Source organism: Mauremys reevesii, linkage group 3 (genome assembly GCF_016161935.1).
Source record: "Mauremys reevesii isolate NIE-2019 linkage group 3, ASM1616193v1, whole genome shotgun sequence".
Taxonomy (NCBI): Eukaryota; Metazoa; Chordata; order Testudines; family Geoemydidae; genus Mauremys; species Mauremys reevesii.
In genome coordinates, this window is record NC_052625.1 from 189417263 (window position 1) to 189435843 (window position 18581).

Below are 18581 nucleotides of genomic sequence, written 5' to 3' on the forward strand. Positions count from 1 at the left end.
AGTGAGTTGAGGTCTGACTACAAAAACCACTATTAAAATTTCCATTATCTTTTGTATACCACTGAAAAAAAAGAGGCTGTGAATCATGGTCATATATTTCCTAATTAATCTAGCCTAATGAGACCAGAAATGTAAAGAGAGAAAACAAATTCAGCTGCTGAATTTCTATCCAGATTTTTACCTCAACATCACCTCCAGGAAAGACTGACAGCCCAGGGTTTAAACTCAAGCTGAAGCCTAACCCCCTTCTGTCTACACATGAATCGTGCTAACTTTGGACTTGAACCAAGGGTCCCAGGACCCCACAGCAGTGAAGGGGTCAAGCCTGAATCAAGCCAGGATCCTGAAGTCAAGCCGTATTGCTTTGCAGTGCAGATACAGCTGCAATGGACTCATGCCCTAGAAGTCCACCAAAAAGCATCCTACAATCCCATAAACCAACTTTCTTTGTCCTATGAACAGTCAAGTTTGGTGGACAGTCAAGGTTTTCCACACTGCACCACGAACAAAGGGCTAGAGTGGCTAAATTTTGGGAGTGCTCTAGGAAGTCTGGGATATGGATGGTTGGAATCAGGCCCGCATAGTGCAGTGTAGACACTGGAGCCCCAGGCTGAGACCCAGGGTTCAATAGTTCCTAACCTGGAGTTACAAATGAATGTAGACACTCAAGCTCTAGGTTAACAAACCCAAGGTCTGCTAACTCGAGTTCTACTAACCCTGGTCTTATGTTGCCATGTAGACATACCCCTGATGTGCACAAAAGCTCTGTTAGCATCAGTGGGAAACAAATGTGGGGGAGGGAGTGTAGACTAGACCGCTGCACGAAAAGAAAATTAAAATAAAAGTAATTTCTCATTTGTCTCCATTCTCCAAACTCTCCCCATTTCTCTTTCCTCCCCTCTTTCATCTTTTCTCCTCTCATCTCCTGTCAATTGTTTTAACTGCTGATCTAGAAATATTATTCTGCTGTCTTCCATTTCCCAGGTTCCATGGTAATATGGATACATGTCCTATTTTCATCTTCTCCTGTTCCCTCTCTTAGCTCTTAAGCTGGCTGATTGATTCCCTGGCTCTCATTCCTGGGTAGTAGGATTCTGTCTCGTGCTAAACCAATGCGGCTCCAACTGCTATCACCCCTGACTCTGTTAGCCTCTCATTGGCTTTTGGATCAGGCCCTATGTACTGAGTTTGTACCATGTCTGTAGTGCTCAGTCTTTTTCTAACTTGAAGGGTGCATCCACACCTCCCTTGGGTATCACCACACCTGACTCTAGAATACTCCTGCCAGAGTGGAACAGTCTGACTAGCTAATAATGCCCCATACAAACAAATTAGCATGACCCACAGAGTCTGTATTTTATTAGTAACTGTTTGTGACATGTTTGGAACTGATGATTTCAGTGCACATTATAATTGAGCAGCAAACTAAAATAAATCCAAAGGTAGATACCACCATCTGCCATTGCAGTTCCTCCAAGCCCACATATTACCAGGGTTATTTCCCTGTAATTATTTTCAAATATTGGCAGACATGAGTGTCCAAAACCCATTTCTTTTTTTATTTGTTAGTCTCAAGACGTTTTTCTGTGGCACTTGTTTTTTAGCGTTTGCAAATGAAAACCAAGGTAGAGATCTACAGGTCGAATGTCCGCTCTGTGTTGCTTTATGCGGCGGAAACATGGAGGACCAACAAGAAGATAGAAAGTCAGCTTCGGGGTTTTGAAGGAAGGTGTCTTAGGCGAATTCTTAACATACACTGGCCGCAGCGTATCACCAATGTTGAAGTGAGCCGATTAACGGGCATTAACAACATAGTGGATGAAGCCAAACAACGAAGATGGAGATGGTTGGGGCATGTGTTGAGAATGGGTGCTGATAGACACCCTCATATTGCCCTACGATGGACACCACAAGGAAGAAGGAGGAGAGGTAGATCATTGGGGACATGGCGAAGGACCATTGAAGAGGAAATGAAAGGCATGGGAATGAAGTGGGATGAAATTTGCTGCCTCGCTCAAGAACGAAATGAATGGAGGAGAATGGTTGATGCCTTATGCTCCACTGGGAGTGAATAAGAGGAAGAAAAAAGTCTGAAGAGATTAAAACCCAACTAAAGATTGCGCTGACCATCAACACTAGGGACCACAGTCCAGAAAACACATCAACTGCCATTTTTATCACACCTTTTTACATTCAGTCACAAACCTCACACTTGTCCTCTCCTGGAGTTTCTCGCACAGCTTCATTTCTCCCATGCAGATCATGATGTCTTCAAAAGTTGCTATTTGGGAAGCAAGGAGGAGAGTAGGCCTTTGTGTCCAGAGACTACAATTCAAACTTGAGTTAGAGTACAAGCAAAAAATAAAATAAACTCAAAGATGGTTTCCTGCAGATGACAAGCCAATGATGCTACATGGCGTCAACCCCTGAAAATTAAAATGTCTCTGAAGTTTGGATATCAGTGGCTGGTTCTTCAACTATAGGCAACTGACCCTCTACTATTGGATCCTTGCCTTTCAGTGGTTTTGCAACTGGTGGGCTGTTACCACTGCTTATCACTTTGATTGGAATTGTATCACTGCCACCAGGTGTTCCCTTTGGGTGTTTGTGGTATCCATCTGCTGTCTCTTGGCTTATCATTCGAATGAAAGCTCTCCGAGGCAGGCACTTTCTATATTTGTAAGTGACTAGTACAGTGGAGCCGGGGCCGCTAGATGCTACTGCAATGCAAATAATAAAAAATAGGTAAAATTTCAGAAAGTCTACCTAATTTGTAAAGAAATATTGGCAGTGAATAGTCATTATTCAGATTAATAGATGTGTTCATGCAGGGTGTTAAATATAACATTAAAGTAATTGTTCCAGTCTTCCCTTCCAGGAACTTTTTAAATTGGGCATGTACATATTTTAGAGAGAGAGAGAGAAAAGTATTTTTATATATATATATATATATATATATATCTATATATATATAGATATATATATATATATATATATATATATATATATATATATATATATGTGTGTGTGTGTGTGTGTGTGTGTATATATATACACATACACACATAATTATAATTATATATATATATAATTTCGCAATATATTTGGGAGGAGGGACTTTCTGCCACAGACTTCCTGTGTGACCTTGGGCAAATCATAAACCCCCTACTCTCAATGACAGGTAGTCCCATTAAAATTAATTGACCAATACTAATAAGGGGTTCACTATCTAGCTTTCTGTGCCTCAGTTCCAAATCTTCTACTTGTATGTTGTGTCCCTTAATAAAATAAAATAATAATAATAATAAGAAGAAATTGTTAATTATTATTATTATATTTGTATTACCAATCATGGACCAGCACCCCATTGTGGTGGGTGCTGTATAAACACAACAATATGATAACTCTTCAGGAAAGGAACAGTCTCTTCCTACATGACTGTACAGTGCTCTCAGAATGGAGTCCTGATGCTGAGTGAAATTATTAATAGTAATAATGTTAACAGTGAATAGTAGATTCATCATTTTAGGGATCTAAGAGATGCCAAATGCTGTTCCTTTAAAGTTATAATCTTCTAAATCTTTGCTGTCATTCCCAAAGTGTTCTGCATATCTCTAAATCCATTACCACTTAGTTTTAATAGTAAATTAGTTACATTTATTTAAGAAAACTTGTAAATAATTAACACATGACAAATACCTTTTCCTAATGAGATAATCAGAGTGAATCATTTAAAAAAGTCTCTTTTTAAAAAAAAAAAGTGAAAGAAACAGCCTTTCACTCTGGAAACACAGGAGATCAGCAATCTAATCACATCTCATTCCTCACTAGGAAAAAGCTAACATGGAAAAATAATCATCTAAATTTAATCTGAAAAAAAATGTTTTGTCATTGTGGACTTATTGAATTTTAATTAAATATTGTTTTAATGAGACTGCTTTGTAAGATATTAAAAAGCAACTGGATATATTTGTCACTGGTTATTTTCTAATTGTAATTGCAATGGGAAGCTGTAATCTTTTTAACACACAGTCTATTTATTATACACCAACAGTTCTCCTTTTGCAATCTTCTATCTATCCTGAATAACTAAACCAGGGGCAGGATATTTGTTCCAGCTCAGTCTTCTTGTATCACTGCAGAGTTATCAAGAAACATGAACAGATAAAGAAGTTGACATTCTTTCAGAGAGGAGATTATTTGTATACAAAAACCTACAACAACGCCCATAGTGAACATTGCAAATGTCACCAAGATAGCTCTCAGTGCATGATGTTTTTCCTTCCCACATAACTTTTTACTCCTACTCTAACATTAGCATTAAGAGCCTAATGCTACAAAAGTCCCACTGATTTCACTGTGAGCAGGATTGTGTTCTTGGTTGCTCATACTGAACATTCAAAGGTATTCTGGTTTTCATGCTAGCCCTTCATGTTCTTTCTTAACTGCTCACCATGAGATAATTCTGCATTTGGGGACATGCAACCAAGGATCATTTTAAAAATCAGTGGGAGCACTACATGTGCTTCTGAGGCAGAATTTCCCCCATATTTTCATATAGCAGCATTTTTACAATAGATCATATTCTGCTGTCAGTTACATGTCTGTAAATCAGGCATAACTAAATGAAGTTCGTGAATTTGCTCTGGATTTATACTGTTGGAATTCAGATTCTGATAAAATTCCTAATGAATCATAGGGGAGTATTCCACCAACTAGAGTCAGAATATGAGCATGAGTAAAGTTACTCATGTGCATAAGTGCTTGCAGGATCGGCACCTTAAATAAATCATGTAATAGGGCTAACCCTGCTCTCAATGTCAACTGAAAATCTCCCAGGATTGAGTTCAGTAGAGGGACTATTCACATGAGTACAGGTTGTTATGTTAATGACATACACATAGAAAAGTTAGATAAAAACATAAACACTCTTGCTGGATAGTTGCAATGTAGCACTACTTTATGTCTTATAATTCAGAACAATAACACAAGAACCCAAAAACAGAGAGAGACAAAGCAGGCTGCTCTCTGAGGCACAACTCAACTCACCTTCCTTCTAGACTGGCTCTCTCCAGACTGACACAGGTGACCCAGATCACATAGCTTCCCTCAGAGCTCCCAAGCCTGCAAGCAGAACCAAGAAATCCTTCACAGTTAAGGTGACAGCTTGTCATTTTTCATCAGTTTCCAAAGCACCACAGAATTACTCATGTCAGTATGTGGTACAGGATATACTGGACCCCTTTCAACTAGTTTCCCTAGATATTAACCCAAAATATTATTGAAAAGCAAATGTGTATCCCATATACACTCACATAAGAAGTGATCTCATTTACATTAAATCAGTACTCAGTGGAACTCAAGAGTTGTTCTGGATTTAAATGAGATCAGAAATTGGCCTAAAGTGATCAAAACCGAACTGCAGATGCATCATATTACCAGCTTCCCATGTGGAAATGAACTAAATTCTGTAGAATACCAAAAATCCAAACATGGAATAGAACACTTGATTTGAGTGAATATGCCTACACAATGCTCTCCTCCAAAACACAGTGATACATTCCATTGGAATTTACTAGGAGCAAATAAAAACTTGATCCAGTCTCTGCTAAAATCATCCAAAGTATACCTACGCCATCTCCTTAATCAGTGATCACACTGAATGATGCCGAAACCCAACAGCCTCTGTTCAGCGTTTTGGGGTCGAAACTCCAAGGGCATGAGTATTCTTGTCCCAACACAGAGAAACCTACACTCACATTTGTTCAGTGCGATTGTGTGCATGGTTAAAGTTAAGCACATGCTTATGCCATTCACTGGATTGGGGTCAGGGAACTCAACATCTAGAAGGATCAGGCCCCTACTCCAAGCAGACTCTTAGCTTCTGAGTAATAATTGGAGATATACCAATCTGCTAGAACTGGAAGGGAGCTTGAAAGGTCATTGAGTCCAGCCCCCTGCCTTCACTAGCAGGACCAATTTTTGCCCCAGATCCCTAAGTAGCCCCCTCAAGGATTGAACTCACAACCCTGGGTTTAGCAGGCCAACGCTCAAACCACTGAGCTATCCCTCCCCCAAATTTTTTTTTTGTTACCAGCCGTTCTGTACCATCTACAGGGAATGACCGGGAGGCCAGTCAGGAGCACTCATGGGCTGATGACGAGGACGGATACCAGTCCTATTGCACTACACCATCTGCCACAAGGCTGATGATGACGACAGATATCAGCCATATTGTACCATCAACTACCAAGGAGGGGGGGCAAGTGCAGAAGGGAAATAACAAGTTAATACAAAATGGTAGGTTTTCCTCATTCTTTTATAGGAATCAGACACAAAAGGAAAAAAAATCTCATTCAAAAAAAAATATTGCCTGGTGGCCAACAATTCCACTTGTAACTATTCTTCCTTTGGGGAATCCTCTCTGTCTCTGCTTCATTACATGGCTCAAAATTCCTTTTTACAGGAATTCTTCCTTTAGGGACTTTTTCCTCTTTCCTGTTTCATCTCTGCTGCATTAGTTGCTCCTCTGATGCATGCCTGATCGCTAGCAAAAAGGATGGTGCTTTTCTAAATCATAGTGGTGCCTCAGCCAATCCTACCTTCACTTTCTCACAACGGCTCACAGTTTGCTGGGAATCAAGGGACTTACATGTATCTGTTGTAAAGTTTACAGTAGTGATTTGTCATTAAAACGATGAAGTAAACAGGTAAATGGCAGAACAAACACCTCTTAGCTCACCAACACGATAGTAAATATTATTATTTATATTTTAGTAGTGCCTACAGGCCCCAAGCAGGGATTAGGCACTCACAGTGCTAAAACAATCCACGGATGGGGGTCTGTTACAGGTCCACCTCTGTGCTCAGTCCAGAGGATATGAGTTGTTATTGGACGTAGTCAGCAATTTCCCATCTGAGCAGTTTTCCAATGGAAAATGTTCTTTTCACAAAATCTAAATTTTCCACAGGAAATTTTCACTCCCCCCCCCAATTATTTTCTCTTGGAACTACTGAAATGATGGTTCCTTGTTTGCCTGTCAGGAAGGCTCTTGTCAATTTAACTCCTGTCAAACAATGGGCAAAGCTGAAGAATTCCAGTTCATTTCTCCCAGAACAATTTTTTTTTAAATCCCTTCCCACAAAGAAAAATCATGTTTTTGACTATTTGTCCTAATTCAGTATGGATTTTTTTTCCAAAAATATTATATGATTTTTGAAGGGGAAGGAGAGGAAGGACTTTTCAAAAGCTCAAGCTGTAGCAGCTCCTGGGTTTAACTCTGGAAATCCATACTGCAATCCCCAGTATTAGACAGTGGACATCACAGTAAGAATTGTAGACACATATAAGAAAGTGATGGTCCCTGTCCCAAAGAGCTAGTAAGCTAATACTTCACAAGTATCTGAACTGGGCTTATGTTCTCTTCCAACAGGCAGTCAGATGACATAACTCCCTTTTTGTCTTTGACAATTTATCCCCAAAGGTTAACCCCTCCCCCTTGTTTGCCATGGTTCAGGATAGGTCATACACCAAGGGTGTCTGGTGGCACACTCCAGTCCATGGCTTGTCCTCTCAGGAACTACAAGTTATTCTCTTGAAATTTCTTATAAAATCAGGATAAATTAAATGCACTGAACTGTACTGTGAGTCATCCAAAAACAAAGTCCCTGCTGTTAGGAAGACTGATGGAACTAAAATCTTTTTAACGCTGAATAAATAATGGCTTACAACTAAAATCACCGGTGGTAAGATGGGGCCCTAAATTTGCACTAATTTACATAGCTGCCAATAAGCATCATATTCACCACACGCAAGCCTAAGTATAGATGTGACAAGCTGCTGCTTTTCCACCTCCACTATTCTGTGCATTACAGAACTGTTGAATTTTGGGAGTAAAAGCTGGCCATATTTCCCACTTCTATCCTGAGCACCTTAATACTCTTTTTAAGTACAGTAATTCAGGATGCTTTTAGCTCCTTTCCCATATTTCCACCTCTCCTTTTAAACAAGAATTTCACCCCAGTGAGACTTTCTCCCACCAGCTCCATTTTTATTACTCTTTTGCTGACTTCCCAATAGACAAAATCAAGCTGAAAGGCTGGTTGTGCTTTGTGACAAACACAATCCGCACATTATTTTTTTGTACGTTGGATATACTGGACGCGCAGACAACTCCTGGTAATTGTGCTGTCTATAGCATTCCTTCTTTTAATGGCATCTTTAGGAACATGCTAAAAAGAAACGTTTGGAACCTAGTTGTGTCACCTTGATTACCGTGGGTTATACTGAAACTGAGCAGGAGGTACCACATAGCAGCTCACACCAGGAATGGACCAGAGAGAGTCACCTTTCCTTCCCTGGCTTCTTCCTGGCTCTGGGAGCAAGTAAATTACTTCATTGTTTTCATGAAGCAACTTACCTCGTGTGTGTTTACTGCCCCCTGAGCTACTCTGGCCAGCAAGTTCGGGTGGGCAGAATCAGTGCTTCTCCTGCCCCCTCCCTACTCACTGACTCACAACAGGGAGTATTGGGTGAGTAGTGCAGTAACAGTCATACATCGCTGGAGTTATAACCTAAGCAGGTCTGATCAGGAGAGTAATTAGCAGCCTTTGTCTGGCTGAATAGGGGTTGTGCCAATAGAGTACCTTACAAAGTAAAGTACTAAGCAACACTAGTAAATTGGCAGTACTGGGCCCTTTGAACCTGTTCCAGCATCCACTGATATCAATGGAAAGAACTCCAAGTACTTTAGTGAGCACTGGGTCATACAGTTAAAGGCTAAAAGGTACCACGGGATTATTTAATCTGACCTCCTGCACTGGACAGGCCACCAAACTGTTATGTTCATAGCAGACAATCAAGTAAATTAGATAATTAACATAGTGTGCTCATTATGGGAGTTTGCAGTGTAATGGTACTTTACATAAGGACATCAGAGTGGCCATACTGGGTCAGACCAAAGGTCCATCTAGCCAGGTATCCTATCTTCAGATGGTAGCCAATGCCAAGTACCCCAGAGGGCATTAACAAAACAAGTAATCATCAAGTGATCCAGCCCCTGTCGCCCATTCCCAGCTTCTGGCTAACAGAGGCTAGGGACACCATCACTGTCCATCCTGGCTCATAGCCATTGATGGACCTATCCTCCATGAATTTATCTAGTTCTTTTTTGAATCCTGTTATAGTTTTGGCCTTCACGGCATCCTCTGGCAAATAGTTACAAAGAGTGACTGTACTTTATTTCTTAGAATTCAGAATAATTCACAAAAACCCCAACACAGAAAGAAACAAAGCAGGCGGATCCCTAAAAACACAGAGGCACACCTCAACCCAACTAATTTTTGACTCACTGACTGCTGCTATGCCCAGATCATATGCTTCCCTACACAGCCCAAATACTCTGTAAGCAAGACCAGGAAACCTCTGAAATTTGCAAATTTAGAAACCCCACCCAGACCAATCCTTGCACTGAGAACAATAACCTGGATTAGACTAAAATATTACAGCCCTCCAGAGACTATGCTATTATGTTCCATGCAGGGACTAGAAGGGACTGAGGTGCAGCAATGTCCAAGGCCTCTGAAATGGACAGAAATTGATTTGGTGAGATATGCCCAGCTGAACCTAGCAAGAAATCAGTACCTCATACTTCAGAAAAAGGCAAAAAGACCCAGCTTCCTGCCAATCTGACCTTAGGGACAATTCCTTCCCAACCCTAAAAATGGCAATGAGTTTGATCCAGAGTCTGTGAGCAAGATCAGGTCCTTTGTGATAAGGATTCAGGTGGCAGGTCAAGAGAGGTTTGGTATCTCATGGAATTCAAGATTTCAGAACCATTGTAGATCTATATCAATAGCATTGTATCATCTCTGGGACATAGCACTCTTATTATTTGTACTTTTTGTCAGGGAGGAATACTTTTGGTGACTTGTTTGTCTTTTGAATTTTTTCCAGCTTATTAGTCTCAGGGATTGATTTACCATGGCAGGGGTTCAGAACCAAGAGAGCTAGGAGGGCCGGCTTATATCTGGGTCAACACGGTTGTGGTAGAACAGCCATTTCTCATTAAATTGTCTCCACATGTCTTTATAGAAATTGTTACAGAGATGCTATTTTTATCATAGATTTTTAACCATTCTGAATGTGTAGGTGATATCTGGTCTTTCCAATGTTATTCCGTAAGAGAGAAAATATATGCTCCATGCAGGCACAATCCTCAATTGCTGGCTTAGGGTAACTACTTTGCTTTTTGCATCACCAGAACAGTGCAAAAGGAGACAAAGCACAGGGAATCTGCTAACCGCAAATGGCTGATTTTTCAAGAGGCTCAAGGGAGCAAATTCTGTTGAAAATCAATGCGATTTGGCTGCCTAATTCCTGTAAGCCCCTTTGAAAATAGTATCAACATATATTATTTGTTTAATTTATTTTAAAATGACCAACTTGCCCCTTTTTATAGTAAAATGTCTGATGTATATGTTGTTTGATTGGTTCTTGTTTTATAGAATATTAGGGTTGGAAGAGACCTCAGGAGGTCATCTAGTCAAATCCCCTGCTCAAAGCAGGACCAACACTAACTAACTCATCCCAGCCAGGGCATTATTTCCTATCCCAAAAACAAGCAAGCAAGAGTATACAATCAAAGAAAAGAAAACATAAAAAGTATGGCTGTTTCAAATCTGGGTGAAACCTTTGTGTCCCATCAGCAAGTTCTCAGTAACAAGGCTTTCAAACTCAACAGGGCTAGAGTCATTTGAATGGTAGTCTTGCTCTTCAGTTTATTCTTGTGATGTACAGGAAGAGTGTGTTACTAATGTAGGTGCAGTCTCTTTAGTAATACGACAAAGACCTCAGGTACCTAAGCTTGATTGAAATGTATTAATCAATTGTTAGTACAGCGCATAACAGAGAGACACCTTCATTACACCATCTGTGGGAAGGCACACAGTCTGTGTAACTGAAGCTTGAAGCTGATAACAAAGAAGACAGACTGATCCAAGTTTGACTCATTGCCTATAATGAGACCTTGTTATAGGTACTGGGTTTACTATTTCACTTTAAGCAGGTTCCTCTTTTCACATACAATCTTTATTTTTAGCACATTTCCAAACATCCTATCATATTTCATAAATTTCTAACTGCAAGATCAGTGTCTGGTGTCATTGTTTATGCCATTTATATAGAGATATAAATTTCCAATAAATACATTAAATTTGTCAATTTAACAACTGTTGGTCTTGTACATTCCTTGCAAAATCAGTTACTAAGTCAAATAACAAGATAGTGTGCATTTTGTATCTTTGCAAACTGTCTTTTTCCACATCCTACAATAGCTTAACAGCATTCTAAAAGTGTCTTGGTAATTTGGTGTACCTAGTAGGCTTTAGGCTTAATACATGTTGGGCCCACCAGCCACCAAGTGACAAGACGAAAAAGAAGATTGTCTTTCCAGACAGCATGAATTTTAATCCATTGTAAGTGTGGGAGTCAACACAGCTGCTGAAATATCAGGTCATGTTCTGAGTAATATCGCTGCTTCTCCATCTCGTTCACAATCTGACATAATTTTCAGGTGTGGATGAGGCAAACTCTTGGACTAGATTAGTGGCTGCATTAGAGAGATAAACAGGAGGAGAGGAAGGAAAAGACACAGGAATTGAGACCCAAAGAGCACTTTTAGGTTTCTGTTATATTTTAAAGTATCTGAGAAGTGGGGTACAGGAGAAAGGAAGGGAATGCAACGTGAATGATGTAATATTCACAAAACAAACCCTGCGCTGTGGGTGACATTCGTGGAACCTGGCTCAGAGGGGTATTAATCACACCTACCTGCACAAGCCAAATGGATTCCTATGGAGGGATGTCAGCTTTCAATCCTGCCCTAACCCTTAGCAACTGTAGCTGGATGGAGATGTATCGGAGCGTGGAAGTCATGTGCTGCAGGGGTTACTCTTCTCCCGTCTACTGTTGTCTAAATTGTAGATGGATGATCCATGGGGTAGATCCTGTTGTGGCAGGCAGGCAGAGCTGTAGGAATAGGGTGACCAGATGTCCTGTTCTTAAAGGGACAGTCCCGTTTTGGGGGACTTTTTCTTATATAGGTGCCTATTACCTTCCTCCCCCATCCCATTTTTTCCACAGTTGCTATCTGGTAACCCTATGTAGGAAAGAGATATTTATTAAGTATGCAAAATGATCAGCATTACATGCTGAGACCGAAGAGCCTATGCTCAAGCAGTCTTTGTCCCAGCTTGCATGCCTGAGGCCATGGTGTCATGCTAAAATAGATCCTTCCAGAAACCTGACCCTCTTTATCCACTTCCACTCTTAATACTACAGCCTTGGCGGTCACCCTGTCCATCCTGATGTTGGTACAGTTTCAGACTTAGCCCATAGAAACTTAGCACTATCCTAGCATTGGTTTCTTTTAGATAGAAATATTCTTTTATGAATTGGTTTTGTTCAGAAAGCACACAAGGCTGCTTCACAAGCTTGGGTTTTTGTTGTTGTTATCTTGTTTTGAAAAAGCCAGCTTTTGAGCACTGGGTGTATCCCTTTATTTTCTATTAGAGGTTTAACATCCTTCCTGTAAGTGTCTGATGCAACATAACAGTCTGTTCACTTTCTGTGTCGAATTACATTTGGTGACAATATAAAATGCAAGCAAGCCTGACATAACATGGCATGGGACAGCTTATGTATCATGTTCTATCTGAAAGGCAAAGGAAGTGACTTTTAAACAGTTAGCTTGATTCTCTCCCACATCAGAGCCCCTTCCTCCCTTACTTTTAATCCATCAGCTCCTTTTTGGTCTGCTTACAAACTTGTTTTTGTGCCTTCTTTAAAGCTGGTCCAAAAAAATCAGACTTTTTTGGTGGAAAAGGGGACTTTTTGGCAAAAAAAATAAAGAAAAATATTCTGTTTTTACTAGTTCTACTGGCTCCTATTCTTCACACTCTGTCAGAGGTATCTTCACAGAGGTCATTAATAATTTCTCACAAGCCCTATCCAGAGGGACACTTTATTAATTCCCATCCTGATCTAGCTGTTGCCTTTGACTCCAAATTTCATTCTCTTCCCTCCTTGCTTCCTCTCCACGCTAAGCTTGTTGCTCTGTGCTCTCCTGGCTCTTATCCTGTCTTGCCAACCAGTCCTTCAGCATCTTCTTCAGCATTCCCTCATACTCTCCTCGCCTATCTGTCAGCATTCCCCAGGGCTCTCTCCTCAGTCATCTTCTCTTACTCTACCCTCTATATTCTCTACTACCAACCTCATTTGCTTCCGTGGTTTCAGCGACAGTACAGTACTAGAGCTGGGAAAAAGGCTGATTTTTCAATCAAACCAAAATGGAATTTATTGAATTTCTCAGTTAAATGACAAGTTTTTTAAAAAATCATTTCCGGTCAAATGAAGAAAAATTATTCAGTCTGAAATAACAGACTGAATATGCATTTCATTTGGGGTTTTTAAAAAAAACTCTTTTAATTGAATTTAGGGAAATTCCAAAACAAACATCTTTCCAAAATGATGGATGAGCAGGTGTTACAGCAAGTCTGCTTCAGTTTCTCCTTGACTGGGAGAATGACCTTGTTGTCCCATGTCTGGCAGCTCCTCTTTATGAGTCCAGCCCGCCAGCCTCTCCCCTCTCAGGTTGGTAAAGAGTCTAGTGACTTAGGAGGCCAGTATTCCTAGGAAAGGGTTGACAGTCTCTGGCCTCTTAGGATTTGGACCCCTTTGTTCTACAGGCTTAAATAACCACGCTGCTGTGGTTAGTAGTGGAACCTGCCTGCCCACTCCTCTGAGCTTTAATACAGGGCCCCCTTATGAAGCAGCTGGAACCAATTTGTCCCAGTCCCTTACTGATTCCTACAATTCCCTTCTTGTAGGTTGTATCCCATACCTACATTTTGTGATTCTCTTCTTCTAAAGGTCCAGCTCCCTGGGAAGCTTCCATACAGCCTGTCTTTGCAGTGATTCCTCAGCCTCTTCTGAGCTGGAGCCTTTTTATTTTCCCAGCTGTTGCAGGGCCACCAATGAGTCCCAGCTGAGGAGGCAGCTAATTTTCCTGTTAACCTTTTAGCAGCTGGAACAGCATGGAGTCTGTTCTCCGCATAATACTTCACTTTCTTACTCTTTGGCCATCTTTTGCCTAGATAAGTGTAATTTTCTCCTGTTTGGCCTTATTGCCTTTCACCACATCCTCTGCACCAGTTCATTCATGCCCATTCAAAGTGCTGTTGCTAGCATCATCTGTTCTTCCTTCCCCTTTCTCTTTCTCCAATGTTCTTTCACTGATTACTTGAGTGAAATCCTCGGTCAAAACTCCTATTGACGTCAATGAGGAATTTCACCCATTGTCTTTTATTGTTTCAATTTCTTGTCCCTTCAGGGCAATAAATGATTTGATCCCATCTTCATGTTTGATCTCATATCTCTCCTATTTTCTCTCTTACTCCCTGTATATCTCCCAGTCATATCCCCTTACTTTTCCCTTCCTATCCTCTCTTGTTGTCTAAGCCTCACACCATCTTTCATGTTATGCCCTCCGCTTGTAAATCTTCTGGTTCCTCCCCACCAAGCATTTTTTTTGTAAACTGTCAAACCCACTTCATCCAGAAATCATTTCTTCAGCAACAATAATCTCCCCACACTCCTTTATCCAAACAGTTGCCTTGTGGTTTTTCTTCGCTTTGTCTGTTTTAGGCCTTGCCTCTGAAAGGCCCTTAAGCACATACGTAACTTTGAGTGCATGAACAGTCCCACTGACTTCAATGGGACCATTCACATGCTTATAGTTAGGCATGTGCTTAAGAAGCTTGCTGAACTGGAGCCTTAGATTGTAAACTCTTTTATCCAGGCAAACTGTCTTGTTTTAGTGATTATAGTTAAACCACACTAGAAAAGGAAATGCAGAGCAGAATCTAAATCACCCCATAAAAGTGCTTTCTAAGGAAGAGTAAGAAAAACACTTGGATCTTTTACAGGCTATGGACCATAGGCAATAATCATTGATATTATTAGCTCCACTGTTATATCAAATTGTAGTATTGGTACAAAAATCACTGTTGTCGCTTTTTTAATATCATATTGATGATTCAGACAAAGTCCAATAATTTCATCTCTGGTAATATGATACAAAGCTGTTCCTGCATGAGTCGGTTTCCAGTAATGAAGGATAAAAAAAAGACTGTATTTGTCTCTATAACATCATTATTGCGGAAACACTTATTCAACACCATAGCTGAGCTAGACTAGGAGCTAAAATGCCCTTTTTTCGTTGTTGCTCTTCATTAAATGTGTTGAATACTGGGTTATTACCTGGAGAATTGTGTGAGGCTTATAATATTTATAAAATGAACATCTATTCATCTCTGGGCCATTTCTGTTGTATGTATTATTTATCTCTTGATTTACCCCCCTCTTATGTTCAGTATCTTTAAGAACTATGTTTAATAAATCATACCAGTTTGAACAGTGTGGGCTCTATTCCCAAATATAGTTATTTAGGCCATTTCTATGCAAATCTCACAGGAGATAGTTCTTCTCACCAAAAATGTTTTTTTAATTCATACTCTATACTCAGCCCGTTCACATTAAGTATATTTTTTTGTGATTAATTAAACTATTTCCCTACATGGATAATTCTCAGCTAGGTACCCAGCAGGGATTTGCAACTCCAAGTAGATGGACTGTACAATTAAAGCATATCATGCTTAAACATACTAAGTTTTTAAGGGTGTGATTCAAGAAAAACTAAATTTTCCCTTCTGAGTCCTCTTGTTGTCTTAACCAACAGTATTGTGGTTACTGACAGGAGGCCTGCTGCTAGCGTCCTTATTCAGACAATCTTCCTGTTGACGTGAGTGCTTTGGTAGGGGTATGGCTAGGTTGGAACTGACCTCTATGCTTAGCTATTGGGCTCAATACAGAAGTAACTGGATGAAATTCTATGACTTGTGATATATTGGAGGAGGGCAGAGTACATGATCTGATGGCCTTAAAATCCATGAATCTTTAATATCAGTGGAGGTGCAACATTTGTTGTCTTCTGAAAGACATGCGAACACTGATGACTTTTGACGATTTGACACCGATGATCACTGTTTCTGGTTATTATTAATTTGTACTACAGTAGTGGCTAGTAGTTTTCGTCAAGTAGTAGGGACACATTGTCCTAGGCATTGTACAAACTAGTAAAGAATCCAGTCTCCGCCCCAGAATGATCACAGTCTAGGATTATGTCAAGAAGCAACACTTGAATGAAGCAGACAAATGAGAGGGAAGGAATGGGAGGATGTAACAATATAAGGAAAACACTTATCCAGGCGCCATTGAAGTCAATGGAAAAACTCCCATTGACTTCAGTGACGAGAGGGTTTTACCCATTATGTATAATAAACAGCAGTCTCACCTCAGAGACGGTACGATTATACTGATCACATGTCTGGGTTTAACACAATTTTGGATCCCAGGATAGCCTCAGATATCTAATCAAATCAGTTTAAGCAAGCTGTGTTTTTATAAGGTGGTAGTAGTGATAGTGATCATGTTTATTGCTATAGAGCCTAAGGCCCAACCAGGAATGGGCTCCCACTGTGCTAGGCACTAAACAAACATGGAGTAGCAGATAGTCCCTGCCGTGATGTACGGCAGGGACTATCTGCTCTAAATAAAACCAGACACTGGGTGGGGGGAAGCATCTAACATACAAGCTGCATGAACAATGCAATGGTGGCCAACATCATGTTAGTTCCAGATTTGTTGGTAGGAAGGGATCAGCTAAAAGGAAATGGAAGGGGAGTGAAAAGGACAGGGCGGGAAAGAGTAAAAGGGGCAGGTATGTAGTGAAGCTCAGGTGAAGAGATTGTGAGCAGGGGGAGAGTTGGAGCAAACAGTCAATGAGCACAGGGTAGAGAAAGTCCATTCAAAGCTGTGGAGAGTTCTCTTTATGCAGAAGGTCCCTGCTTTGGCACCTTCTGCTCCTACAAGCTACAATCTATGTCTGCTTCCCTATGCAGTTTTCCTAAAAAGCCGCAGGCCGGCAGAAGAGGGCATCACGGTTAATCTATCTGTAATTAAATCAGAACCATCCTGCCATTTAATGGGATGAAAATGGGAAACAAGACAGAGAAAGTTCACCGTGGTTTCAGGTTTGAACACAGTCACTCTCTTCAGGTAGGGACTTACTGCAGAGTTGTGGTTTGACTTACGTTGACACCAACAGGGCAGAAGTGCCTCACTGCATTCTCCCCATGAAGTTTCAAAATCCGTAAACTGAAAAAGTATAAAAACTGCAGCCCGCAAAGGCCAAATTTCTATAGGGTGAAGATCAGGACTCTTGAAGGGGTCTCAAAAACCTTTACTTACTTTTGAAAATATTTCCCCATGTTTTTTGACATGTTTTTAAAGAGTCTAGCAAAAAAAGAACCCCTTCACACACAAAACAAAAAAGGCTTCAGAGTTGTAAGAGTTAATCAGTGACTGTGATGTCAGTGTTAGAAATAACATCATTTGACATATAGATAGATGCCAGGCTGGTCTAGAAGTTATGAGAGAAAATAAATATTGAGCCCCACAACTTTTCTGACTACCTCCATGCTATAACATTCAGTTATACATAATGTTCCATTTTACTTCAATGAGAGTTATGAAAACATTAGGGCTGTCAAGCAATTAAAAAAAGTAATCATGATTAATAGGACAGTTAACAGAATACCATTTATTTAAATATTTTTGGATGTGTTCTACATTTTCAAATATATTGATTTCAGTTACAACACAGAATACGAAGTGTACAGTGCTCACCTTATATTTATTTTTTATTACAAATATTTGAACTGTAAAAAAATAAAAGAAATAGTATTTTTCGGTTCACTGCATAATACAAGTACTGTAGTGCAATCTCTTTATCATGAAAGTTGAATTTACAAATGTAGAATTATGTACCAAAAATAACTTCCTTCAAAAATAAAACAATGTAAAACTTTGGAGCCTGCAAGTCCACTCAGTCCTATTTCTTCTTCAGCCAATCTCTCAGACAAACAAGTTTGTTTACATTTGCAGGAGATAATGCTGCCTTTTTCTTGTTCACAATGTCACCTGAAAGTGAGACCAGGCATTCGCAAGGCACTGATGTAGCCGGTGTCACAAGATATTTACATGCCAGGTGCACTAAAGATTCATATGTCCTTTCATGCTTCAGTCACCATTTCACAGGGCATGTATCCATGCTGATGACGGGTTCTGCTCGGTAAGAAACCAAAGCAGTGCAGACCGACGCATGTTCATGTTCATCATCTGAGTCAGATGCCACTAGCAGAAGGTTGATATTATTTTTTGGTAGTTCAGGTTTTCGCATCAGAGTGTTGCTCTTTTGAGACTTCTGAAAGCATGCTCCGCACCTCATCCCTCTCCAATTTTGGAAGGCACTTCTTAAACCTTGGGTCAAGTGCAGTAGCTATCTTTAGAAACCTTACATTGGTACCTTCTTTGCATTTTGTCAAATCTGCAGTGAAAGTGTTCTTAAAACAAACATGTACTGAGTCATCATCCGAGATTACTATAACATGAACTATATGGT

At 40.1% G+C, this 18581-nt stretch overlaps 1 long non-coding RNA gene across 1 annotated transcript; it reads right to left on the minus strand.

The window, feature by feature from the left end:
- Positions 1-11045: 11045 nt before the first annotated feature.
- On the minus strand, positions 11046-13972 carry LOC120400249. The gene is made up of 3 exons (XR_005595642.1): positions 13906-13972; positions 11831-12028; positions 11046-11609 (listed from the first exon to the last, which is right to left on the minus strand). It is a non-coding gene; the product is annotated as an uncharacterized LOC120400249 (long non-coding RNA).
- Positions 13973-18581: the final 4609 nt, after the last annotated feature.